At 41.6% G+C, this 27,170-nt stretch overlaps 1 protein-coding gene across 2 annotated transcripts in view; it reads left to right on the top strand.

Moving 5' to 3' along the window:
* Positions 1 to 954: 954 nt before the first annotated feature.
* The window catches only part of LOC144755665 (receptor-interacting serine/threonine-protein kinase 3-like), a 267,630-nt gene continuing 241,414 nt past the window's right edge, over positions 955 to 27,170 (top strand). Inside the window, exon 1 of one of the 2 annotated variants that reach the window (XM_078644833.1) lies at positions 955 to 1,129. The gene's annotated coding sequence lies outside the window, so the exon portion shown is untranslated. The remainder of the gene's footprint in view (positions 1,130 to 27,170) is intronic. The other variant, XM_078644834.1, reaches the window with a different exon arrangement.

Raw genomic sequence — 27,170 nt, 5'->3', positions numbered from 1 at the left:
TATTTTATATCTAGGTACCAACAAAGAGATCACGCGTCGGCTACAGGTCGTCCAAAATGAGGCAGCTAGGGTACTCTTCCACCTCCCTGGGCGGACACATGTTTCTGAACATTTACGCAACTTACACTGGCTCAAGATGGGCAATAGATCTAAATTTAAAGCACTGTGTTACATGTTCAGAATAAACACAGGGGAAGCCCCAGATTACTTATGTAAACTGGTTCATAAATACATCCCCTCCCATAACCTTCGCTCGCTACATCAGGCGAGATTTGTAGTCCCTAGTTTTAAACGGGTACGAATGGGCGGACGCACTTTCGCCTACCAGGCGCCGGTTATGTGGAACTCGCTCCCTCTGAAACTGCTTCTGGAACCAAGCTACAGAAAATACCGGAAAGGTATTAAGTCATGGTTATTTAACCAATAATATGTACTCCTCTTGGTAGAGTATGGATCCAAGGCGCCGGGAAACCCTCAGGGTAGCTGTTGCGCCATACAAGTTTAATAAATAAATAAATAAATAAATCTCTACAAGGCATGGCTAGAAAAAAAGATAGCTGTGTTCTTATTCTAGCATACTTTAGTTCCAGGTGTATTATTACAAATTCATATGAAGAATTTTTACATGTAATATTTGTATGGATCCCGACTGGATCTATGTGCCCATCATCTGCCTTAATATAGAATACTTTTAGATAGTTGTACCACTTTCTAAAAGTTCCGAATTTCCTTTCTTAATAAATGTATCTTTGTTGTAAAGCACTCACTGTCTTCACCTGTTGTTTAACAGTGGTATACCAAAAACAACTAAAGTAAAGTAAGTAAAGGCTCGAAAACATCCAGTTGTATTGTGTTATGATGAACTATGTACAGCGTGTACAGCTCCTTGTCGAAGCATGAGAGGAAACGTACACTTAAGTGCACAGGGGAAGGAAAGTGAAAGCAGGAAGGGAAGAGCTGCTTTTCGGAGGGGTATCCCAGAAGACACCGGAGGGGGAAGCAGCGAGCTGCGTGCGCCCGTCCGAGGGACGGAGGCGGAAGTGCGGCGAATGAATGTGTCAGCCTTAGGAGGACGGGGCTCGCGAGCTGCTCTGAGCGTCCCGCGCCTGACGCCCGACCCGGGACGAAGGTGAGTGCCCGCTCGCTGGAAAGGAATAGCCAGGAGCGGCAGAGTTATTAGTCTGTCACCAGCGGTAAAGACTTTTTGGAAAGTAATCGCTGTCAACATTAAGTGTTTTGATTTTCGCAACATTGTTGCCATGTAAGTGTATGTTAAGCAGATGACTCCATGTCACAGAGACACTCTTTTCACAGTCGGGTCACGGGCATTTCATTCACAAATCCTTCTGATCTGACCTACAGGTCCAATTGGCTGTTTGGAAATGAACCATAAATACAACGCCCAGGAATGCACGGATTTATTAAATTAAACTACTGTCTGGAAACATGATAGCCAGCGATATTGCATCATTTGATACACCGAGTTAAGTGCCCACGCGTTGTTTGTGACACTTCTTTAGCCAGTCCTGGCTTTTAAACCAACAGCTACTTGCCGGTGTGGATTTGGGGCCGCTAGTTACAGTTGTGTTGTACTAGTCATATGTCAAAAGCAGAACTCCAAGTCCCAGCATGCAACGTTCTGTTGTCTAAAAAGAAGTCACTTGTTTGGTGGCCTCTTTGTATCTCCTTATAGGCTAGGAATGAATGGGTATAGCATTAAACATCTTCATAACATCTGTACTAAGGAGGTTAAATGAATGGTGTGCTGAACATTTTATGCTTCCTATTGAACAAGCCGGTGTCCAGTGTGGCAATTCAAATGTGGATCATTGCCTCATACTCTGAAAAGTGGCTAAAATAACTTTGTGTTGTTTTAGGTAGTTTTAGGGCTCCTTTTGATTCGGTGGACTGTAGCACCTTTGGGACAAACTAAAGAGTTAAAAGGGCTTTTATCAATAATACAGTTGATACATGCCAAACAATTGGGCAACAGTAGAAGAGTATAGGTATTGATAAATGGTAGGGTATCACTTGCAATCTCATCCCAGTTAGACATGGCTTAAGGAAAGGATGCCTGTTTACCCCAAAATCAGAACACTTAAGTTACTCGGCAAATGCGTGAATAACTCATCCAGTCCAGAGGTTTTTTTACGTGTGTTTTTTGTGTGCATTCTGACATTTATTACCCTGTTGATTATATTAGCAAATAAGGACAATATATTCCAGAATGTCATGCCAAACCCCGGCATGGATGACCTAGTCAAGCATGAAACTCGGAAGCTAGAGCATCTTGTAATATTGTCTCATTTTGACAGATTTACCAGGCAAAGCTGCTGAAACACATTCCTTAACACCAACATTTGGGGGTATCATATTTGATCTGTTTTGAAGACAATCTAGACTTGATTGCTCAAACTGCAATTGGCCTACTAAGGAAAAAGACCTTTAATTCATATTGTGAGATTAATACATTTAAAAGTAAATACAGCTAAAAAAAAATGACTCATTTGTAAAAGGAAATCCAACTGTATTTTCATAGTGGCTTAATTAGAATTATATAGAAGTGGTAAAGCGGTAGCAGTGTTAGGGCATTAACTTATCTTGGATTCCCCATGGGTAAAGTATGAAGATAAGCAAAACAAGTATAAAGTCAACCTTCCTTTGTTTTAACAGAATGCTTTGTAATAAATCACTCTTCTGAAAGCAGTTGCCGGTAAGGTGGTACTCATGCTGTTATATGGTAGTGAAATATTAGTTCTTGAATTTTGAATTCAGTTATCTAATTGGGAGAGCTTGATGATGAAGGTGGCCATGACTGCCTGGTTTGGCAACAATACAATCTACAATATATGGGAGCCTACACTCCTATAAAAGCCACTCTATAATTTCCTCACTACAGTCCACTTGAGAGTTCTCACGTCATCTGTAATAAATTATATAGCTGCTCTTCTGTAATAGGTTATTACAGTTGAGTTCTGACGTCACAACGCATGCTGCCAGCAACCAAGGTGAAAGGCAGGTCATGCAGCCTTTTTTCCATGACCTTACAAACAAAATCTGCTTGTAGGCTCGTTACGGTCATGTAACTTCTTGGTGACTTGCTGTCTGCATATAATGTACAGCTGCAGGTACTTTATCCCACATATTAAAACAGAGATGGGGAGCTGCATAGCACACTTTTTTTTAGCAAAATGTCATGTGTATAATTTCATTGTAAGTGTGAAGGAATTTAATCAGGATTTTATTTTTTAAATATATGTTTGTATTGCAAATGCTTGTTTTCTATCCCACTTAATTCCTATTCTCGACTTGTTTATTAATATCCTGTAACCTAATGTGTTAAATTTTTAATCCTACTATTCAGAATAGTGCTATTTCAGACCATGCATTTTATGTCCCAGCTCCACTCAGCAAGTTCAAGTTTGATGGCGCATGAATACCAATATTGCTCTTTATGAGACAAATAAGCAAAAACTTTTGTCTGCAATTCATGACTATTTTTAATTTGATCCTTATGGTTCTGCGTCATTATTATCTGATGGGATGCATTCAGAGGAGACACAATATCTGTTATGGCACATGATATTAAATCATTTAATTCCAAAATTATAGACTTAGATAAACAAATAGCTATATACGTTCAGAAATCCGGTTCAAGTGCAGCCACTGATAAGCTTGCTACAAATCCAGAATAGTTCTAATCACGATGTGCATGTCAGTATGCTGACAACGGTATTGGGACGCCAAGGCTACGGCGGCGGGTTTAAATGTGAGGGGCATATTACAGCCCGGTCCGGCTTTTTAAACACTTTTGCGATTTCGCGAGCACTTTTTGGAGGATATACGGATTCCCTGGCATTGATAAATGGGCTGTATGATCACTTCTTGGGGACTACGATACCATTGATAATGTATTGGGACATCAGCCAATCTTACTGGAAATATGAATACTAATAATTCTGGATTTGTAGCAAGCTTATTAGTGGCTACACTTGAACCGGATTTCTGGTCTTTCTTTGCCCAACAAGTGAAAATCCTGTGGGCAATAAACAAAAAACATTGTTGGATCTGGCTGCCACAATCATGTCCAGTACTAGTTCATGAATTAACATGGTCGGTTACCATTACTACTATCAAAATAATTTTTGCGAGCCTTCAGGAAGTCACTGGATGTGACGAAACACGTGTCGGCTGTCCGTGTGAATATTGATCAGGACCGTGTAGTGCAACGATTCTTGTCAATATCTTTGTATTTGTATCTGTTGCAATAAGGGATACACACTTAAAACCATCTTTGTTGTATGCCTGTAACATATTATTTTTCTGGTTGTATGATACCAACTTATCAAGTTTACTTATTTTGATCTTCATTAACGTTTAGAATTCCGGGGTATAATGATATTGTAATCCCTCCTAAAGTTTATCAGAATATTGACAGATATTTCCCTAAATTTATTTGGAATAGCAAATCTCCTTGTTTAAGTTATAAAAAACTAAAATTAACTAAAAACAATGGTGGGCTAGGTTTGCCAGATTTCCTTGTTTATCATAAAGTTTTTATTTTAAAACAAACTACTTTATGGTTTTAAAATATAGAACATAATAATTTACCTTCCTGGCTTTGTATTGAAAAAAGTTTCATATCACCGTTTCCTTTGCCTGCTTTGCCCACAATATCCAATTTGACAACTTTTTTAAAGAAACTAGTAACATTGAAATCTACAAAATTGATATTACATGATTTGGATTCAGTTTTTCAGTGTCCTATTTCACATATGTTATATTTATCATTATGGTATAATCTGTCATTAAAATCAGCTCGCCACGCAACCTTTTGGCTTTTTTCAATTTAAAGCTGGTATTTTTTATTTAAATGATATTTACCATAATAATGCCTTTTAAGATTTGATGGATTTCAACAATTTGCAACAGTCATATATTTATAAATATGAATTGTTATGTAACTCTATCCTTGATTCATTCCTGAATGATTTTCCTTTAAGTGCTTCCTCTGATTTGGAATTAAATATTCGAACAATAGCTTCTTGATTCCATGTAGTGTCATTGTTATATAAAAAATAATTCTAATGGGGACAATATCAATTTTCTTTCTACATTTTGGAATAAAGAATTCGATTGTTCTCTTTATATATGTGGAGGAAAATGTAGTTGAATTCTGTTTCAGGATGGTTACCAGTATCTCTATTTCATACTAATTCCTTTATACTTTTTAATTGCCTATGGACCCCTTTAGGATTATATAAGACACAACATTTAAATTCATCTTATTGTTAGAATTTTTTTTTAAATACCGGTTCTTTGTGACATATGCTATATAAATGTCATTATGTTACTAAGTTCTGGAATTAAGGGACCTATTAGGACTTCCCTGCGGAGCTGGGACCATCCACCATAGGTGCGCCAGTCCCGCCCGCCGAATTAGGATGCGCCCGCTACACTGGTGGGTGCATGCTGGCAGTTTAACATTGCGGACGGTGCTGCTGGCTGCGGCACCGTACGCAATGTTAAACAACCATGTTTTGTATTGCGATGGACAACGTGGCAGGCACCGTTCGGTGCCTGCCACTCTGAGCATGGCAATGTAGGGGGGTACTGAGGTTCCGTGACGATTTTACTCGTGTTCATAACATTGTCGTAAATACATAATTTTGGTATCAGTGAACCGCAAATGATCCATTTAGTATATCCTGATGTTTTCGCTATGCTACGAGCAAGAGCACTCCTGTTACCAACACATTTGTGATTTACCCATGGCATCCATTTTAGAACACGGAAGCCATTTTGTATTCCTTGCCCTTACATAGTCAATGGACACGCAATGATCTCTTTCTTATTAAAGGACACGTAGGCTTTAACCGGCGATTCACCTTGCTAGTGACACGTGCACCTTAGGCCAGCAACGCTGTGGCAGCATGACTCGGCAAGAACTGCCTCCCCAGCCTGAGGCCAGTCCTGCTATACTGGTTCTTGTGTACGTTGGCCTGATCATGATTAGGCGGCCGAAGCTGGTAACCGTGCCCATTTACGACCCACAAACATTTCTTATCCTGTCTTTCTATCTTCCACACCTGGCTCTGCTCCTTTCCTTCTGGGCCTTTATGAGGGGGAGGTAACGAAATTTACGATGAGGCGGTCCGGGTCTTGAATGAAGAATTGACATGGGATTATGATGGACTAGTGGGAACCCCTCATTCGTAATGTTTTGACATCAGATACTGTTGACGATTCCTGTGCAACGCCAAATATTTATTGTTTAAGGCACGAATGTTTAGAACTGTGGTAACATGTAAAGAATTTGCCTGAAGCCCAATATTTAGTATATAAGGAGCAATCCTCTTTGTACAAATCGAACAGGCTCCTAGATACTGCCCATGTGTAGTTTCTGTGACTTCTGTGTCCCTGCAGTAATAAACCTTTGGTCTTTGACGCCACCATCGAGAAGCCCGTGTTTCTGTTTGTTTGTGTACCAAGACAGGTTGAACTCCGGGGTCTTCGGGTGTTGTCCCTGACACCTCTGGACGGAACCAAAAAGTCCAGAACTCCAATTGGCGCCCAACGTGGGGCGACGTCATTCGGTACCGGTCCAAAAGCCTGAAGAGTTCGAGGAGCTTCGTGTGAAGATTTCAGAGGGAGGCGCCCCACTTCATCGATCCCGGCATATCGCAAAAGTGGCCCCGACGTTCTCTTCCACGAGGGTTCCCGTTCAGACGGCTGCAGTGGTCCGTTGCCTTGACCGTCGCCCTGTCTTGGACCCGAGGTGCAGTCCTCAGTACGGCGAAACGTGACGGGTTTCTCCTTGGTGACGTCTTCAGTGCCTCAGTTAAGTATTCAGTGGTTGCTAGTTAAATATTTTGTGAGGATTGCTCCTGTTTGGATAATCCTTTTAGTTCTCAGTTCAGTTCAGTTCTGTAAGATTATCACTGGTTATTCTGGTTACGATAATCATTCTGTTCAGTTCAGGTATCGATACATTTGTCAGTTCTGGTAGGCCTAAGTTCGTGGTTCGAGTGCGCATCTTTTCTGTTTGTGTCTTGTTTGTCTTGTGTTCCGGATTATAAAATGGTAAGTCGGAAAAATTGTATGTTGTCTTGTTTTAGTTGCAACAGTGATTCCCGGTTGGAGGACTCGTGTTTGGTTCCTCCGATTGGAACTCCCCTTTATGATCTATATTGCAAATTTGGTGTGGGCCTTATCTCTTATAACGAGGTATGGATCCGCTTCACAGAAAAAGATGGTGTCCTTAGTTGGCCACTACATGGTAGTTTTGAACCTAAAGTTCTCGATAATCTAGAAAGAAGGTTGTTTAAGAAGAAAGCCCGGCCGGCAATGTTTGATTCTTTCCGTTATTGGCGAAAAGAATCTAAACAGAGAGAAATTAAAAAGTTGAAGAAAGAACAGAAAGAGCAAGAGTTGACTTTAGAACAGTCTGCTAGGCAGCTGCAACTCAACGAGTCTGAGAAAGCGATGGAGGTGGCCGATAGAGAGCGTAATTTAACGATAGACAAGTGCTATCCTGCTTTGCCATCGAGTACGGCTAAGATAGTAGAGGACCCTGAAAAGGATCCCCTGTTGTCTTACTTGTTACGATCACCCCCACCGTATGCACAGGGTGCTACGGCTCCACCTATACCGAATGTTCAATTACCGGTTGCTGGACAACCTGGTGTCCCTGTTCCCGCTCCCCTGAATCTAGTTCCTGTACCTCCTGTGGTCAATATTAATGTTCCTTCGACAACCCCTCTTCTAGGGTTGCCGGCTTCTTTTCCTATGCCTGTGTCACTCACACCTGCCACTTCACAAGCTATTTTGCCTGCTACTCCTACTGCTCCTGATCTATCTGTTCCCACTGCTACTCTATTTACTGCCTCTGCTAATATTATGACTCCGTTTTCTGTTCGTCGGAGAATCACTGATTCTGTCTCTAATATTCTATCTCCCTTCTATAAAACTCTGATTAAGACTCCTACCTCTGACTCTGTGCAGAGACGTAGTCAGCTTCCCAGTATTGAAGAAAGAGGAATACTAGATTCCACTGCTCTTAGATGGGTTTCGAAAGTTGGAAGATATAATATACAAAATGTATTAGATACATTTATGCAATGGAACGAACCGACACAACGATATGTGTTCGATGAAATGTGTTTCCTTCTACGTGAGGAATTGGAAGAGGATGACCCTGAATCAAATCTAGGAGAATTAATTAATGTTCAGAAAGAGTTTGCTACAGGTATGATAGTTGGACAAAATATAAAAGAAGCGATGGAACTGGTTCTAAGTTATAGATCCGACTCATCCCTTCTTTCACCGAGAGAGTTAGAGAAACGTAGTACGAAACGAAATCGTCAATATCCAATGAGAGAGGTTCCACCAATTTGGCGTGAAGCTGTGCAAGCTAATGCACCGCTTGGTATTGCAGCCGCTCCGGCCCAATTCCAGAGAGTATGGATACATATTCCATGGAAGCGAGCTGAAGTGTTAGCAGTAAAACAGGCCTTGCCAGATCCGCGTAAAAATCCTGCAGGGTACTACAAAGAGTTGGCTCAAACAGTTGACGCTTGTGTATTGAATCTTGCTGACATAGATCTGCTATTTGGTAATGTGGTACCGCAACCAATTTGGGCTAAAATTCGTAAAGAGAATCATCCAGTTGCCCTAGGTGGTGACTGGGCAGCTATAATTGCAGCGGATGGTCAACAAATAGGTGGTTCCAAACCAGAACCCCTAATTGCTAATTTGCCTGGTAGAATAATCGATTTAATGAAAACCTTGATGCCAGCATTACGCGTTAACTGGGATAAATTGTCCGCGTGCAAACAAAAGAAAGACGAAAGCGTCTCCGACTTTTTCACAAGATTCGAGGAGACTTTCGTGGATCATAGTGGTCAGGATATGAGCACAGAAGGAGGCCAGAGATTATTTGTCGATAAATTTGTGCACAATCTGTTGCCAGAACTTAGTAGTAAATTAAAGAATTCTGAAAGTGCGTGGGCTGTCTCTACGACTGCGCAAATACTTGCGACTGCTCAGTACTATGAAAATAGGGATAAAGAAGAGAAGGAAAAATCAGATAAAAAGACGAAAGATTTAAAAACTAAAGTACTTTTACAGCAAGCTTATCCGCCTCGCATGAATCAAACTAATATGCAGCAAGGGTCATATCAAAGAACGGATTATAATTTTCAAAGGCCACAATACCAATGGAATCAATGTGCTTATTGCAAAAAGGAAGGTCATTACAAAAGTGATTGTCCAGTTCGGGCGCAAAATAATGAGGCGGCCGCTCAGAGAGGTCGTGGTAGTTCTATGCAAAACTCTAGAGGTCGAGGACGAGGTGCTATGCCTCCGCAGACAAGTGATCGCCCCTCTAATTATTTCGACCAGCGTAATGGACAATCTACCCAACAGAATAGGTCTCCACAGTATCATGTTGAAGACTATTATGAAGCTAGTGAGGAAGGTCAGCAAAGTGAATACTAGGACAGCCATGGACAAAGAGAGGGAGTAGTATCAGTACCAGTAGATCAGAGTGGGCCTTATGTCGCGGTAGCAACATCAGGTATAGTCGAACCGTTTCTGTTGGATACTGGTGCAGCAAAAAGTTCTATCATACATGCGAAACTCCCTGGCGCACCTTTGTCTGGCTCAACAAACGTTTCAGTAGGTTTTTCGGGCGCCCCTGTTCACAACCCTGTTTCTGGTCCTTTGTCTATTTCTGTTGGACCCCGTCAATTGAAAGCACCCCTGATTTTGACGACAGGTTGTAACGAAAATCTGCTTGGTTTAGACTTGTTAAAACGCCTGTACGCGACATTGTACTGTTCTCCAGCAGGAGTACAGCTTACGTTGGGTAAAAGAATAATCTCTCCGATGTACTTGTCGATGGATGCGCTCCCACCAGAGCTGCGTTCACTCCCTGATACTCTTTGGGCGACTGGTCCTAATGATGTAGGTCTATTGGAAATTCCACCCTATGTAGTAACTTTGAAAGCGAATGTCAAACTTCCACGAATCCCACAATACAGAATCTCTAGTGAAGGTGAGCGTGCGCTCCTACTGATAGTACAAGACCTGATCATGAAAGATGTTGTAGAAGAAACTAGAGGTAATGTCTGTAATAGTCCTGTACTGCCTATTTTGAAACGAACTGACCCTACAAAGCCTCCAGTATATAGGTTCGTAATTGATCTCAGAGAGGTTAATAAAATTGTGATCCCACAGTTTCCTGTGGTTCCAGACATTACTGCATTGTTAACGTTGATTCCTGCTACAGCAGCATGGTTTTCGGTTGTCGACTTGAAAAATGCCTTTTTCAGCATTCCGATAGCCGAGGAAAGCAGAGATATTTTCGGTTTTTCTCTAGGAGGACGAAGTTTTAGATTTAAACGCGCTCCACAAGGTTATTGTGAAAGCCCATCCATTTACAGTCAAGCATTAAAAAGCCAGTTAGATTCCTTCGTACTTCCTAGTGGTTCTGCTTTAGTACAGTATGTCGATGATCTTCTAGTAGCTGCCGATGACAAGGAAACTTGCAAAACAGCTACGATTTCTTTATTGCATCACTTGTCAGATTTGAATCACAAGGTGTCACCTTCAAAAATGCAATACTGCTGCCAAGAAGTGACCTACCTAGGTCATCTCTTGTCAAAGGAGGGAAGGAAGTTGACCCCAGAGAGAATAAAAGCAATTACACAGATGAATGTTCCTAGCACGCAGAGAGAAGTGCGTGCCTTTTTAGGTATTACCTCATATTGTAGGCAATGGATCCCAAATTTTTCTCTTCTAGCAAAACCATTGGTAGCCTTGACTGGGAAAGGTGTCCCGAGTCCGGTACCATGGTCTGCTGAATGTCAGCAGAGTTTTTCTGAGTTACGGAATGCACTGTGTTCAGCACCTGTATTGGGTACACCCGACTACAGTAAGCCATTTACGCTCTATGTCCACGAAAGAGAAGGTTGTGCATTGAGTGTTTTGATGCAGAAATTTGGTGATAAACAACGCCCTTGTGCGTATTTTTCATCAACATTAGATCCAGTAGCTAGAGCGTTGCCTAGTTGCTTGAGAGCTACAGCCGCAGCTGCAGCCTCCATTCGACAATCTGCTGGTTTAGTAATGAACAACATGTTAGTAGTTATGGTTCCGCATGCTGTGGATACACTCATGAACCGAACCAAGACGCAACACCTTACCAGTGCTAGATTATCAGGTTATGAACTGACACTGTTAGCTAGTCATATTCAGATCAAAAGATGCAATGTATTGAATCCAGCAACATTGTTGCCGACTAGTCAAGAGTCGAGTGATTCCGAACCACACGACTGTTGTTTCAAAACTGAGGAAGAAACAAAAGGACGAATCGATCTGAAGGACACTCCATTAACAGATCCAGATGGCACGTTGTATGTTGACGGGTCTTGCTTCAAATTGGAGAATGGTGATGTGACTGCTGCTTATGCAGTAACGACTTTGAGTACGATTGTGGAGACTGCAAGAGTGAGCCAGAATTCTGCCCAGGCTGCAGAATTGATCGCGCTAACAAGAGCGTGCGTTTTAGCTAAGGGAAAGAGAGTGAATGTGTTCACAGATAGTCAGTACGCGTTCGGCGTGGCCCATAGTTTTGGCCGTTTGTGGAAAGAGAGAGGTTTCATTACGTCCCATGGGACTAAGATTCAACATGGTCAGCTAGTTAATGACTTGTTGGAATCTCTAACCTTACCGACTGAAGTTGCGATTGTGAAATGCAGTGCTCATAAAGCAATCACGGATAATGTTGGTCGTGGAAATGCTTTTGCTGATGAGATCGCAAAACAGACAGCCAGAAATATGATGAGTAGAATGTATGTTGCAACGTCTGCAAGATGGATTTCTGAGTCTGGAATGTGTGAGAACACAGTGGAAAGTGTGAAGGAAATTCAGAAAGAGGCGACTGAGGAGGAAAAACTTGCATGGAGAGAGAGCACGGGTAAATTGGACTCGAGTGGGTGTTGGATTGACTTGTCGGAACAACAGCGTTGGATGTTGCCTGATGCATATGTGCTTGCAGTAGTAACGATGGCACATGGAACAGCGCACATCAGTTCAAAAGGGATTTGTAAGATGTTGGCTCCGGTCTGGAAGAATGACGGGATTAGTAAGTGTGCAGAGAGAGTGGTGAGAAATTGTATGGTATGCTTGATGCATAATCCTGGCAAGGGAATCCCCACACCTGCAGGTCACTTCGCTCCTCCTTCCTGCCCTTTTGAAGTGATCCAGCTAGACTTCATTCACATGGACCGTTGTAATAACCTGAAATACGTCCTAGTGGTAGTTTGTGCTTTTTCCAGATGGATCGAAGCATACCCACTCAAGGACAATACTGCCTTATCCACTGCCAAAATTCTTCTTAAAGAATACTTCCCCAGATACGGAATGCCACGGATTGTATGGTCAGATAACGGAAGTGAGTTCGTAGGGAAAGTTATGCAGAGTGTGTGTGCCGGCCTAGGGATTAGGCAAAAATTTCATAGTGCGAATCATCCCCAGTCCGCGGGTTTAGTCGAGGGTTACAATGGCACCCTTAAACTGAAACTCGCTAAGATACAAGCATCCACGGGTTTGTCCTGGCCAGACGCATTGCCTTTGGCTTTGCTATCAACAAGAGCAACTGTACATTCTAGAGTAGGGCTTAGTCCCTACGAAATAGTTTTCGGTCGTCCTGCAAATGTTTGGGGGGTACCTAGACCGAAAGAATTTAAGCAGCTGGAATACCCAATGTTAATTGATTACCTTTTCGACTTGACTGCTAAATTGAGTCTTATTCACCAACAGGTTTTCGATGCATTGCCAAAGCCATCGGAGAGTCCAGGCCATCAGCTGAAACCGGGTGATCAGGTGGTCATCCGAAATTTTGCAAAAACGAAAAATCTTCAGCCCAGATTTATTGGCCCGTTCCAAGTCCTGCTAGCAACGAGAACTGCTATTCGTGTGGCCGGAAGAAGAAATTGGATCCATACAACACACGCTAAACGTGTGCCTCTGCCACTTCCTTACGACAACTGGGTAAAGAAAGGAATCGGTGCCTCTGAAACGGAACAAGTCCCCAGGTTCATACCTTTCAGCGATGCAGAACTGATCACGGATTCACCAAATTCTGACTCTCCTCCTGAAACTGCTCTTTTGAACCCTGAACATTTGCTTTCTGCACCAAAAGAACATTTGTCGTCTACGAACGTGAACATTGCAACGTCAGCTGAAAATACATTGTTTCCAGATCAGACAACTCCTGCAAAACTGAGATACAACTTACGTTCTCGCAATATGGACAAATAAAGCAGGAAACTGCCTATTTTCAGATTTGAATTTGCTATACATTGCCTCCAGCCAGGAAGTTTGCTAATACCATGTATTGTTTCTTTTTGTTTTAAAAATTGCCTTGCCGTCTGGGTAGCCGTAGGGTCGTGGCTGTGTGCCTAGTTGAATCTGCAGGGGTCTGACACAAGGTCGATCTTTCTGTTAGTTCTGGGAACTCCCAGGGCTGATAGAGGCATTTTCATCTGCGTACACATCATCAGTGGTCGCGAACGGTCGTAGAAGATGGAGCTTCCTGAGCTACAACGAGAAAATGTAATTTATGCTCGCAGAAATAGACTGAACAGAATACTACACAGCAAATGCTTTCTAATGCAATGTGCAGTTACATTTTTAATTGTTTTAATAACGTTGGTGGGTGGAATCGTCTTTGGTGTACATTTGATTTTTATGCCAGTAACTACAGTACCTTCCCTTGATCCTGCTACTTCTACGGTTTCTTCTATGCATTCTTTTCACTCATTTCCTGAACACGAACAAGCTCGACGCTCAGAATTTATGAACAATACATTTGTACAGCTCTTGCATCAACACCAACTGATAGTTAATACTACAGACTGCTGGGTGTGTGGTTTGATACCTCACACTATGGATAAAGGCATTCCCTATCTAGTCTTGCCTTTTAGCTATAATGGATCATTTCAGGCCTTTCAGACCATTTTTTCATATGCCCTTGAGACCTATCCTCCGCGTCCACCACGGTCCACTAAATACAACTCAGCCAACAAAGCTTTAGTCCAGGGAATTATTGATATGATTAAAGACGTCAATAATACTCCATCTTATCCTAGAGATGAATTGCTGGTGTATTTGACTTGGAACTCTACAGAGTACCGCCTTGGTTTGGGAGAAAGCAAGCGTAAAAGCTCCACTTCAGTTTGGGTCGTGCCTCACCGAGGTCAGGTCTGTTTGCAAGGAAATGGGAGAAATCCGAGAGCTCAGCTAGGGAGCAGTGAGTGCGTTGAGACTTACGTATTTCCGTCTAACTCCTCCCCTGCCTTTCTGACTGCTAGGGGTACCTACTTCATCTGTCAGGACAGAGCATATACATGGCTGCCTGCTGACTTTTCAGGTTCATGTTATATTGCTCGATTGTTACCCCCGACATACACTGCTTCTTCAGATTATCACAAAACCAGAGTAGCAAGAGGTGTCTTCAGCAAGGAAGATACCGCTGGTCAAGAAGCTGGAGACTTCTTCAAAGGTTTTCTTCCGTTTTGGGGGCCTATGGCCAATAGTAGAAATCTTCGTCAACTAACACGGGTAGTTGAATCTACAATCACAGAAACTGCAGGTGCCCTTAGTAACCTAACAGCTGAGCTTCAGGCGGATCGTCTCATGACGTTGCAGAACCGTATGGTTCTAGACGTAATACTTGCAGATCGAGGTGGGGTATGCAGAATGATCCAATCGAGCTGCTGTGTCTTTATTCCAAATAATGCTCCAACAGTCTATGAAGCAATCTCTAAGCTACATAAGATTTCCGACTCCATACACGTAGACAAGGGAAACTGGTCCTTCATGGAGTGGTTTTGGACTCTGGTATCAGCGTGGGGATGGAAGGTTCTGATGGTCATTGGTGCCATCCTAGTATTTCTGTTCTCGTGCTGTCTTATTATCCAATGTGGTCCCGCTTTGTGTAGTCTCTGTGCTGCAACCTGTTTCAGAAAACCACCTGCATTTGGAGAAAAAGTACGAGACAAGATGATGGTGCAACAACATGTCACTGACCTAATGAGCATAGAATTAGACTCTGACTCTGATATAGACTGAGTAATTGCCTATGTAAGGGCAAAAGGAGGGTCTGAGGTTCCGTGACGATTTTACTCGTGTTCATAACATTGTCGTAAATACATAATTTTGGTATCAGTGAACCGCAAATGATCCATTTAGTATATCCTGATGTTTTCGCTATGCTACGAGCAAGAGCACTCCTGTTACCAACACATTTGTGATTTACCCATGGCATCCATTTTAGAACACGGAAGCCATTTTGTATTCCTTGCCCTTACATAGTCAATGGACACGCAATGATCTCTTTCTTATTAAAGGACACGTAGGCTTTAACCGGCGATTCACCTTGCTAGTGACACGTGCACCTTAGGCCAGCAACGCTGTGGCAGCATGACTCGGCAAGAACTGCCTCCCCAGCCTGAGGCCAGTCCTGCTATACTGGTTCTTGTGTACGTTGGCCTGATCATGATTAGGCGGCCGAAGCTGGTAACCGTGCCCATTTACGACCCACAAACATTTCTTATCCTGTCTTTCTATCTTCCACACCTGGCTCTGCTCCTTTCCTTCTGGGCCTTTATGAGGGGGAGGTAACGAAATTTACGATGAGGCGGTCCGGGTCTTGAATGAAGAATTGACATGGGATTATGATGGACTAGTGGGAACCCCTCATTCGTAATGTTTTGACATCAGATACTGTTGACGATTCCTGTGCAACGCCAAATATTTATTGTTTAAGGCACGAATGTTTAGAACTGTGGTAACATGTAAAGAATTTGCCTGAAGCCCAATATTTAGTATATAAGGAGCAATCCTCTTTGTACAAATCGAACAGGCTCCTAGATACTGCCCATGTGTAGTTTCTGTGACTTCTGTGTCCCTGCAGTAATAAACCTTTGGTCTTTGACGCCACCATCGAGAAGCCCGTGTTTCTGTTTGTTTGTGTACCAAGACAGGTTGAACTCCGGGGTCTTCGGGTGTTGTCCCTGACACCTCTGGACGGAACCAAAAAGTCCAGAACTCCAGTACCGTAGGTACCCCCAAGTGCAACCCCCTACCTCCACACCCCGGGGGGCCCGCAACGGGCCCGGTATCAGAACCCCACCATGGGAAGGCCAGTGTTTGCCTGCATCCTAATCTGGTGGACAGTGCCTGATAGGCACTGCCACCGTTTTGGGCTCCATGGACCGTCCGCCAGGCAGTTGGGACGATTGCTGGCGGCGGATGGTCTTTGCGTCCGCTGCAGACGCATTCATGTTCCCACCGCCATCCTAATCTGGCGGTGGGAAATATCCGTTTGATGGAGAAAAGACCGCCACCGCAGGGCGGTCCTTCTGCCATCATAATCAGCCCCTAAGTTTGGCAGGTTAATACTAAAATTTTGAATATCACAGATTCATTATCATATACAGTAGTAATATGTAAATCCACTTCACTCTCCACCAAACTGTCTATTATGAACAACAAACTTTTGTATTTCCTAATATCTGCAACTTAAAAATCAATTACTGCTAATTGGAAAAATAGCTCATTATTATCAATTAATGCATGGTGATCATGGGTAATTTTTACCAGGGGAGGTACTAATTTGTCTTTATCGGTTATCATCCATAATACTCTAAATTATCACATTTTTTGGACACCAAGTGATGATTATTTAGGTTGAAATCACTAAGTACGTTTTATTATAGTTATTATCTGTCAAATGTATACGTTTAATACTTAACTTTAGTAGCTCTCTACATTTATATGTATAGGTTTTGAATTTGTCCCCTTTATTTTTTATTACAAAGTTACAATTTTATTATTATAGGTACTTTTATTAATTATACTTGAAACTGATTTGTAATAGTGTTTTTTCACATACTGTTTTAATGTATATTTGTACATTTTCGGAGCTCTTTTTTGTATGATTTTCTTGTCTTTAGTCCAAATGTTATAAAATGTCTGGAACATTAAAAAAACTGCATACTAAATACCCATGCCAACACATTGTGAAGCATTCCTGAGGACGCCTATTCTCCAGAAACAGTGGGAAGACACTTGATGCGATTTCACTAAGACATACAGGAGCATCCGCCATTGAGCATCTGTCTATATGTTACAGTATCAATGATATCTCAGCCTGCTGCGCTTAAGCAGAATGTTTCCCTTGAGGATGGCACTCAATTTGTGATTTCTTACACACATGGTGGTATTCTTGGAGGGATATACTGCTTCACATTAAAGAAACTTTGGTCATCTAATTCCAGCAGATCCCTCCACTGTACTCTTGGGGTTTTGACCTTCAACACTCAAAGTTATGACACGTGTAGACTGGAGATTGTTATGCCACATGACTGGAGCAGCCAACAGTCATTGCACTGTTTTGAAGAAAGAAAGAGGCCCCCGCTGTTGCACATTGGTTTAATTGTTCCCTGATGAGAAATATATAACATTTGGAAACCACTTATGAACTATCTTGCGAGGGTGAAATGTTTTAGCCTAACACCCACTAGATTAAGAGCATTCCAGCTCTTTGATAAAATGTTGCAGTACATTGATTTGGGGTCGTTGAGGACCCGTACTGGGTATTATGGCACTGTACAAATGTTTTACAATGACATTAACATCCCCCTTGGAGAGATCCACTCCTGATGAAGTGTGAGACATCTTCATTGGATAATATACAACGCTGACTAATAGCACTCTATCATCTCTCTCAGGTTCAATCTACCAGTCCTTCTCTCTCCTTCAGAGCTTCTTCTGGACTTTTTATTTCTTTAGTTTTTCGTGTTGCTATGTGCATGTGTTGGGTAGGGGTTTAGTATAGGGGTTGTTAACTGTCGTGGTTACACTTTCATCTCACTTTCCATGTTGCATACTGAACCAGATCACAATAATATATGATCCATAATGTCAACCATTGCCTGGTTACCTCTTGCTACTTCATTGCCATTTTGTTGCTTTTGTATGCAAAGTGCTAAGTATGCCTCATAGTGTTCATTGAACATTTTCACTAGAAAGATTTGAAAGAAAAAAGTGAATAAAACAATGAGAGCTCTTTCCTGGAACGGATAAATCAGCAGCCTGCATCATAACCCCGCTATCACTTGTTACTGAAAGGATCGTAGCTGGAAGCAACATTTGCCACGAGCTACAGAAGCAAACTAGAGAAAATTAATATACCTGCCCTGTTATATCCAGCACTTTAAAAAAATATATATATATATAACATAGGGAATACAGAGAAACTTATTGATTTTGTAAGATGGCTAAGTGAGTTAAAACTCGTTGTTGACATCTGCAGTGATTTTACTATCACAAATTTGGATCCTATAAGGCAGACTCATCCTTCCATCTTTCTGATGTTGGTAAATTGAGTACTATTACATTTGGAAATAATACATATTTTATTTACAGGGCTTCACTCAGTAGATGTGTGGTTACTATAGAAGATGGGTACGCAACGTCCAATTGCTAAGCTTTATGTAGGTGCCACAATTCTTAAAAGAACAAATTACAACTCACAGTTGTGTAGCTTAAAGCATTCGTAAAGGTTAACACGTTACCCACAGTCTCCATTGTTGCAGAATTTAGTGCTCAGTTATTGGATGTTTGCGTTCCTTAATCAGTTGCTATGTGGGTGGGTTACGGATTATAAAGGGGGTACCTATTGAGATCACAAAGGGGGTACTTATTGCGGTCCTAATAGGGGTGCCTACTGAGCATACAGAACCACTTCCGTCTGAACCGGAGTAGAAAACCCTCCTGATATCTTAAACCGAGTGTACGTTTTGTGGACAAAGAAGCTAATATGAACATGAGGGAGGGTTTTAATGCAGCTGATGGTAGTACCAGAAGTAGATGGGAGATGAATGTGTATGGGCAAGTCATTCCATATGGGCACAATGCTGAAGAGAATTTCTCTTCTTAATGCCTGGGTTTTTCGTTCTTTAGAGTCTTAGATGGACGATGGTGAGACTGACTGTTGTAGGCAAGATCGTTTTTGCTGGCCTTGAAGGCTTTGTTGAAGACCTGTAAGCCTTTGGGCACGGAGTGTGATTTTAATCATTTTAGATACAGGACGCACATGCTCGTTAGATAATAAAGGCGCTGGCTCATTGGGTGTTGGCCTGATTTCTCTCTTATCATCAGCCACTAACCACAGTAAACTGTGCAACGCAGAATGTTCTTGATCTCTCAAGCACTCTCCCAATGGCAAGACCAGGGTAACCATCAGGCTAGGACACACTTCCTGCATTATATGAACACAGATGACACAACTCTTTCCTTACAAGGAAGGAGACACAGAGAAAAGTCTCTCTCATGCTATGGTGCTCTAGGGGCTGGTGTAATTTACAGCTACCTGAATGGGCTCTCAGGTAAAGATTTCACACAAGTGGCCCGGCTCCCTAGGGCTTGGCTCATGGTTGATATTCCGTTGCCCAGCACCGCTGTGTGTGCATGCGCGGCTGTCACTGGGCGACAAGTGCAGCTTGGATTGCTAAGGCTTAAATCACGTTGGCATGTCTGTACCCTTCAGCATCATTGACATCTGGATGCCAGCACATCCCATGTGACTCAACTGTGTTCACATTAGCACTATGTTTAGGCAATGCATTGCCACACCAGGAGTGTGTGCTTTGAGCCAGGAAGCGTGAGGTGGTCTGTTGTACATCCAAGAACCTATTGCTGAGCTCTCCATGCTCACTGTATTGTTTCTCGCCATCAGCAGTGTTCAGTAATCATGGCACAGGTGATCTTGTGAGCGTTTACAAGGTACCTACCTGCACACGCACTTTTTATCACATGACAAATGGAGTGTACCCATACTACATGTCTTATTGAGGCCAGCAGTTCGTAAGGACTTAACTTCTACTTCTGTCATTACATTTTACAGTTTACAAACCAATTTTATTTTAGCTGTTCTGTCCTTGCAATCAGTGTCCATAATATATATATGTAACTACAGTGGCTTCAGTGTGAAAAGGTGAGGTTTACCTCATTCTAAATATTTGTAGTAAGAAGGTTCAAGAAAAGCTCTTACCTTCTGAATACCCCACTTAAGCCAGATGACTAACTATATATGAAATATTTTGGGTCCAATAGTTCACTATCTCACTACTACCATTAGGGGAGCAGTAAGTTTACATTACAGTAGCACAAATATTTGAACTGAGATTCCCTATGGACTAGATTTTGCAATAGGGACTCGAATTGGTTGATCTCGCAAGGACAGCCATGTGTGTATCAGTGCAGATTGTTTGTTAATTACAAAATAAATGTATGCTGTGTGGTTGCAGATGTTAACATGGGGTATTATTTGATTTTCGATATACTGTTTACATAATAATGCCCTGATAAATGTTGTATTTTGTGAAACGCATAGTGCTTACGTTTCTACACTCTGTAATGGCACTAGAAACACAATAGCTAATATATTTTTTCGATTTAAATTTATGGAATTTAGGGCCAGATTTAAGACTGATGCATTTTGTGACTTCCTAATTGTGACATTTTGTGATTTGTAATTAGGAAGTCACAAAATACGATGTACTAATGTGCCTCAGACACATTTATCAATTCCCAATGGGGTCTCAATTGACCTGCCTCGTTAATATTCATGAGGCATGTCGCAATGTGTGACCCATAGGGAATGGCCTGTAATCACAGGGATTCTGGCCTGCAGGGGTCAGCAGACCACCATGTCTTTGATTGCTTTTTAAATAAAGCTATATATTTTTTTATTGAAATGCAACGCATTTTCCTAAAAGGAAAACGGGATGCATTTCAATAATGAAAATGAAAACCTACCTTTTCATTCTTTAAGAGTAGGCAGTGGTCTGTGAGACTACTGCCTGCTCTTAAAAAATGTTGGTGCCCACAATCACAAAGGGGAAGGACCCCTTCCTGTTTGTGAATGGCTTCCCACCTCGTTCACGGAGTCTGTAAAATATGAATGTTTCATGACCGCATTCCGGTCGCAAAACATTATACATGCCCCTACGACTCACTATTAGGAAGGGGTGCCCTTGCCACGCCTTTTCCTAATACCGACTCGCAAACCCCATTTTGCAAGTCGGCAATAGGTTACAGACTCACAAAATAGTGTTAGTACATGCTGAAACCTGATTCTCCGTTTGCAACCTCTAAAACTGGTCTCACATCTGGCCACAAGTTAGTAAACTGAACCAGTGGCTTCTACACTGTTTAAGAGTGTAACACTTGGAATGTAGATTAACATTATCGCTTTCTATGACAAAACACAAGAACATGATACAACTCCCTTTTTTTTCAAACAAAGATGACACTTTGAACCACACATGTTATACAAAATAATCAGAAAGAGGGCAATATTGGCAGTCACTCAAAACAAATAAAACATTTTCCGAGTAACACAGTTTGCACAAAAAGTTTTGGTTCAAGAGTATTAAACAATAATAAGCAATAGAGAGCATGAAGGAGATCACAGTTTGTACCACTTGTGAAGCAAATACCTGACATTGAACAGAACTATACGTTTCTAATATATCTGCAACAATAGAAACAATGAAAAGAGTTGCATCCAGGTACAGAACCATGAACAATAAATAATAAGCATTGGGAAAGCCAGAAGGTGTCACCTTTGGGAACCTGTTAGCTTTGCTAGCGCCTTCTGAAATTGCTGTACAGCTGCTAAGCCATGCCACTCTGCTGCCACAACCCCAGTGCTAAGCCTTTTTTTGGCTATTCGCAGTAGTTCATACTTAAACCTTTACAAGTTTATCCACAAAAAATATCCTTGCCAAGCTTTAATCATTTTTGCCTCAACATCTTGGGCATACTAGATATACCCAAGGTTTGTGGATGTCCCCATAAAAATTGGCTAAATAGGGCACAAGTTTCTTTTTTGAAGAAAATGGGAATGGGAAGTCTATATGTCGTACCCTAAAGTAACTATAACTCAACCTTTTGCGATGCACTGTTAATTACCGCCTATATTGCCTCACTCATGGCATGTTCTATGATGTCATTAATAGCATCACTGCAACATTTGATGTGACCTCAGATATGACAGCATTGTGCAAGGGGGAGGCACAAATGTTAGTTTCGGGCACAATGTATAGTTACTTGAGAACTATAACTGGTGAAATTCAGTTGTTTTGTTTGTTTAAAATGATATATTTTAGCTGACATTTTAACCTAACTATACCATCCATTACACCTTTGTTTTTTCAGTGGAAATCTTTCTATCTATCTACTAACTTTAAAAACATAAAAACAATATGGACAGTAGGAATGTTAGTAACATGAAGAGCGTTCTAGACGTACAAGCTAAGCTGCAGTAACTATTTCAAAAGCTGAGCCTACCATCACAGACTTTTACACAAAACTGTAATAAAATTGGAACATATATAGCCTTTGCTCATTGAGGCCAAACATTTGATTAGCATATAGTCTAAATAAAATTTATGACACAGTGAGACACTCGCAGTACCTTAAGCCTCGACTCCAGAGCTCTTAAATGATGCCCATTCATCAGAACCTGAGGCACTTAGTTCACAGTAGTAATACATGGGTTGCATAAACCGTATTGAAACACACCACCTAGATTAAATCAAAAGTTTTAGAAAATGCAGGATGACGTAAAGCTTGACATTTAGTGCCCAATGACAAAGGCTGACTCTCAGCTTGACTACTGCAGGCACTCAGTTAACAGTGCCGCTATGCAGGAGTGTAACCACATGCGTCATGAACAGTACTGAAACACCATCAAAACAACAAAATGGGGAGGGTAGAGGTTATGGATAGAACCTACCTCCTGTGAATCTATACATAAACAATAAAGCTCTATCCTTAATTGGTTGTGGTTATTTATGTTTTTTTAAATATATATATTGGGGTGTGTTTGTTAGTAGCTATCCACCAAATGTGGGGAAAGCACTATGTGTTTTTAAAATACCCCTCACACTATGAGTCCCATAGTGTCATGCTTCATCATGGGGGTCTTCCCATCCCGCTACAGGGCGGGGCGTGCTACGACCTACGACTACGCGGGAGCACTAGATTTTGTGAAAGTAGACTATGTGTGTGATTCAGTGATGGTGATCGAAGTGATACTTCAAAGTGTGCAATAAAGAGGAAATAAATAGATTAAAAATTCCCTGGCTGGTAGAAAAAAATAACTTTATTAGTATCTCTGGCTGGGAACGTTAAAAAAGGGGGGAGAGAAGAGAAAGAAAACAAACTAATTAAGTTGTACTTCCTACTTGGTCGACATGTTTCATGAGCAGTCCCCTACTGCTGCATTCATCAGGACCTATTGTGATAATTATTACACCAAGACTAATGGTTGTAGTGAGCCTATTTCACAACACACTGACCGCAAAAATAAGCTGGTCAGTAAAAAGAAAAAGAGAAAAAGATCTATTCTATATTATTGGAGGATAATTGTCCTCTAAAAATTACCTTGGCCGTATCTGTGGAAAGATAAAGAGACATAAAAACACATAAAAAACATATGACGACAGATATTCTAGTGTAATATGAAGTACACAACGTCAATACGTGAGATCATAAATGCGCGCCAACAGTAAATTTCTGGTTGCCCTATATTGAGGAAAGAACTATGATATATTTTTCTCGACATATTATTAATGCCGTGTTTCACCTCTGTCTTAAAGGAAAACTGATATATTTTTCACGATACACTGCGTGCCTGGGTATCCATGACATAACCATGCGTACAATTATGTATATAAACCACTGTTCTGTGGCCTTGCTTTAAATCAACATTAAGTAGACACAAAACATGCATACACACACCTACGAAAATGGAAGGCACAATCACTGTCTCCTTGTTGACCTCATGGCTGGATGTATATGGGATACTTTCATTAAAAAGAATTAAACCAAGGAGCCGATAGTAAATGCTCCCGTTTTTAACTACATACATACTTTTTTTGCATCTAATCGTGCCCCATGAGCCAGCGTCGGGGTGGGGGAGGAATCTTTATGACATTTCAAAATAGCTGTAACAAAACGTAAAAATGGTTTTGGTGAGGTGGTCACAGAGTTAGATATTGGCAGCAGGGCTCAAGTTTCAACAGGACTTGGTTATCGTAATTAGCCAGGTGGTTTTAGTGACTTGGCCAGAGTCAGACTCACGTGAATACCAAAGTTCCTTGCTCCATCCGTCACCCTCCGTGCTGCTCCGTGGTGTAAATGCAATACAGGTAACTGAAACTATTTATACCTTCGCTAATTGAGGGGATGCCAGCCTAATTGCGCTGATTGTATATATCTGCTGTATATCCAGCCCCTTTTACGTGTGGCGCCTAGTGATGACCTCGTTTCTATCATGGCAATAATTCCAGCACTAGCCGGTAACAATGATGGCCGGCGTTAGTGTAACAACAGTATTTGATCGTTCAGTTTGTTTCCTGTTTGCCTGTTCGGGAAACTAGAATTACAACAAAAATGGCCGCCCCCAGTGGCGCTTTACCAGTGTTTAATATTCTACATTTCCTTTTATCTGTTGGGTTTATTAGCTGGTTGCCGGTAAAGAAACTAGACCTGCAACAAAAATGGCCGCCCTTGGTGGCGTTTTTGCAATGTAAATTCTCTACCCTTCTTCTGGTTATCGGTTTTGGTCTTCGCAGATGTATTTATTATAAATTTTGGGACCAGCGTTGCAGACTAATGGTATAATAAATAATTAGCTACAATGATAGAGTATACATGGAAAAAACGAAGTTTTTGAGGTGCAAGAGAACAAGGTACTCACAAGTCTCTTCCTATTGTGGTGATATTCGGGTAGCGAAAAAAAGTGTTTATGCCACAGTATTGGTCTCATGATTAGGAGCTGTAGATGAGGGAGGGGCCAGGTGAGTCTTCTCATATACCTCGTGTCTGTCAAATCCAATTTCTAGATAGTCTCTAGCTGGTTGAATATGACTATAGTCTTACAATTGACTCCAAGGGATATCATCATTAAGTTCTTTCTCAATGCTTTTGATGCGATGTACCCAGCGTTGCTCTTTTTCAAAGAGGTGGTTCTTATTTGGCATCTGTTCGATCACAGTCCAGTATATGTCGTTGGCAGAATGATTTTTTTCAAGAAAATGTGACGCCATTTTAGTTGTACTTCTCTTGCAGTTGATGTTACTTTTATGTTCGCCAATTCTTGTTTTCACAGGTCTTGTGGTCATGCCTACATATTCCATTGAGCATGGGCATCTGATCAAGTATACCACACTGGCAGTGTTGCAAGTCGTCTGGAATGGCGACGAGAGTCCAGCTCAGCGGTTCATCTCTTGGCTTAATTGCCAAGATGATTTTTCTGAAATTCACGAGTACCATCACCAAGGAACTCTTGGTTTTCCTGGATCTTAATATTACACTCAGTGATGGCAGATTCAAAACAACCACTCATTTCAAGGAAACATCAAAAAATTGCCTACTGATGTACCAAAGTTTCCACCCCAGACATCTCAGGGATAATCTGCCTTATGGACAGTTTTTGCGCTTAAGAAGAAACTGCACTGATGTAACAGATTTCAAAGAACAATCCAGTGACCTCAAACAGAAACTACAGGCACGACAATACCCAGAGAGGGTGATCAATAAAGCCTACAAGAGAGCACAAAACAACTGTAGAGAAAGCCTATTAGAACCTGTTTCTCATAAACCAGAGGAGTGACGCCCATTCTGTATAACCACATACAACACAAAATCAAATGAAGTAACTAAACTGATAAACAGACATTGGAAGATTCTCAACAGTGGTGGTCTAAATGTCCCAAAACCTGTCTTTTCACACCGTAAGTGACGGAGTATTAGAGATATGGTCGTGCACACAAGACCGAGGAAACTAATGCCATCTGGGCAATCTTTGGCTATGAGTAACATCCATGGTCCTCACCCCTGCGGCAAATGCAAGGTTTGCAGTCTAACCACCAAAAGCAAAGAAATAGTGTTCCAAAACGGCACAAAGTAGGAACAAAGGAATTTCACGACTTGCAACACTGCCAGTGTGGTATAATTGATCAGATGCCCATGCTCAATGGAATATGTAGGCATGACCACAAGACCTGTGAAAACAAGAATTGGCGAACATAAAAGCAACATCAACTGCAAGAGAAGTACAACTAAAATGGCGTCACATTTTCTTGAAAAAAATCATACTGCTAACGACATATACTGGACTGGGATAGAACAGATACCAAATGAGAAACACCTCTTTGAAAAAGAGCAACGCTGGGTACATCGCATCAAAAGCCATGAGAAAGGACTTAATGATGATATCCCTTGGTGTCAATTGTAAGCCTATAGTCATATTCAACCAGCTAGAGGCTATCTAGAAATTGGATTTGACAGACACGAGGTATATGAGAAGACTCACCTGGCCCCTCCCTCATCTACAGCTCCTAATCATGAGACCAATACTGTGGCATAAACACTTTTTTTCGCTACCCGAATATCACCACAATAGGAAGAGACTTGTGAGTACCTTGTTCTCTTGCACCTCAAAAACTTCGTTTTTTCCATCTATACTCTATCATTGTAGCTAATTGTTTATTATACCATTAGTCTGCAACGCTGGTCCCAACATTTATAATACATACATCTGCGAAGACCAAAACCGATAACTAAAAGAAGGCTAGAGAATTTACATTGCAAAAACGCCACCAAGGGCGGCCATTTTTGTTGCAGGTCTAGTTTCTTTACCGGCAACCAGGAAATGAACCCAACAGATAAAAGGAAATGTAGAATATTGAACACTGGTAAAGCGCCACTGGGGGCGGCCATTTTTGTTGTAAGTCTAGTTTCACGAACAGGCAAACAGGAAACGAACTGAACGATCAAATACTGTTGTTACACTAACGCCGGCCATCATTGTTGCCGGGCTAGTGCTAGAATTATTGCCATGATAGAAACGAGGTCATTACTAGGCGCCACACGTAAAAGGGGCTGGATATACTACAGATGTATACAATCAGCGCAATTAGGCTGGCATCCGCTCAATTAGCGAAGGTATAAATAGTTTGTTACCTGTGTTGCATTTACACCACGGAGCAGCACGGAGGGTGGCGGATGGAGCAAGGAACTTC

The sequence above is a fragment of the Lissotriton helveticus genome, chromosome 5_1 (genome assembly GCF_964261635.1).
Source record: "Lissotriton helveticus chromosome 5_1, aLisHel1.1, whole genome shotgun sequence".
In the NCBI taxonomy this organism is placed as follows: Eukaryota; Metazoa; Chordata; class Amphibia; order Caudata; family Salamandridae; genus Lissotriton; species Lissotriton helveticus.
This window is presented reverse-complemented; position numbering and strand designations above follow the sequence as displayed.